Here is a 1,271-nt window from a genome sequence, read left to right as displayed (position 1 = left end):
TAATTGCATTACTATCTCTTTTACCAGCGAATCTGATCTTATCATCTCAAAACAAACATTCTATCTGTTTTAAAATTCAAATTAAAATACTAGTAATTCTAGGTCAAACACGTAGTCCCTGTGATTCGATATTTATTACTTGACGACAACCGTACACTTGCGGTTTTTCCATACATCAAGTTTTTGGCGCCGTTGCCGGGGACTACTTCTCTTGATTTAAATTACAATTATTTTAATTCGAATTTTAAAAAAAAAAAAAATTAAATAAATAAATAATTTTTATTTTTTTTTAGTGTTTACTTCTCCAATTCAGATTTCACGGGTCACTTTCTTTTTTTTGCAGTGCCTTAGGATTAATGCAAAAGAGATCTCTACGTCTTGGGAAACCAACACCACTTGATCCTGAGATTGAAAGAACTCTCCTGAGAAGGAAAAGAAACCTTTCTAGAGAATTTGACATGGCTGCACAACGAGATAATTTACCGCTTCGGGATTACTCTGCACCCGTAGCTCGTGGGATACCTGGAGGGGAGATGCGAACTGGAGCTACTGTACCAGCTTCTCTGGTGAATATGCTCAAACAGAACACCTTTGGAGGACTACCATCAGAAGATCCTAATGACCACTTAGAGGGGTTCTTGGAAATCTGTGAGACCCAGCAATTTGATGATGAAGTTTCTGATGGAATGCGACTCCGCTTATTCTCACTCACCTTGAGAGATAAGGCAAAGGTGTGGCTAAGAACAGTGCCTAGAGAAAAGATAGCAACTTGGGAATTATGTGAAAGAGCTTTTCTAGAGAAATTCTTTCCTCCTTCTAAAACTAAAGAATTGAGGAAGAAAATCACTAATTTCCAACAAGGCACTGGAGAGACTATTTATGAAGCATGGGAGCGGTTCAAAGGATATCTTCAAGCATGCCCACAACATGGCTTCAACCGTTGGCTTACCATCCAATTTTTCTTTGAAGGATTGGACCAACAAAGCACCATGATATTAGACTCAGCAGCTGGAGGATCTTTCATGGGGAAACCTATTAATGACTGCATGATTATTTTGGAAAATGTAGCCTCAAATCACAGCCAATACAGTGAAAGAGAAGTCACAGCTGTAGACCCCTAAAATTGTCCGGGTCGGAAATAAGACTCGAAGACTGAAGGAAAGTCAGCCAAAAGGACTCCTAGAAGACCCTGGAAGACTTTAGGATGATTGTCTGTAGGTTTAGAGGTCTTAGAGTAGCTTAAAATAAGAATGTGGGAGGATTGAAGATCA

The 1,271-nt window shown here is 38.9% G+C and overlaps 1 non-coding gene across 1 annotated transcript; it reads right to left on the bottom strand.

Annotated features, from left to right (window-relative positions):
* Positions 1-827: 827 nt before the first annotated feature.
* LOC145956674 (small nucleolar RNA R71) lies at positions 828-934 on the bottom strand. Its single transcript, XR_014432912.1, has one exon. It is a non-coding gene; the product is annotated as a small nucleolar RNA R71 (small nucleolar RNA).
* Between the last annotated feature and the right edge of the window lie 337 nt (positions 935-1,271).

The sequence above is a fragment of the Cajanus cajan genome, chromosome 3 (assembly GCF_000230855.2).
Source record: "Cajanus cajan strain Asha chromosome 3, NIPB_CcT2T_4, whole genome shotgun sequence".
NCBI lineage: Eukaryota > Viridiplantae > Streptophyta > Magnoliopsida > Fabales > Fabaceae > Cajanus > Cajanus cajan.
Note: the sequence above shows the minus strand (reverse complement) of the source record. Positions and strands in the feature narration are given on the sequence as shown.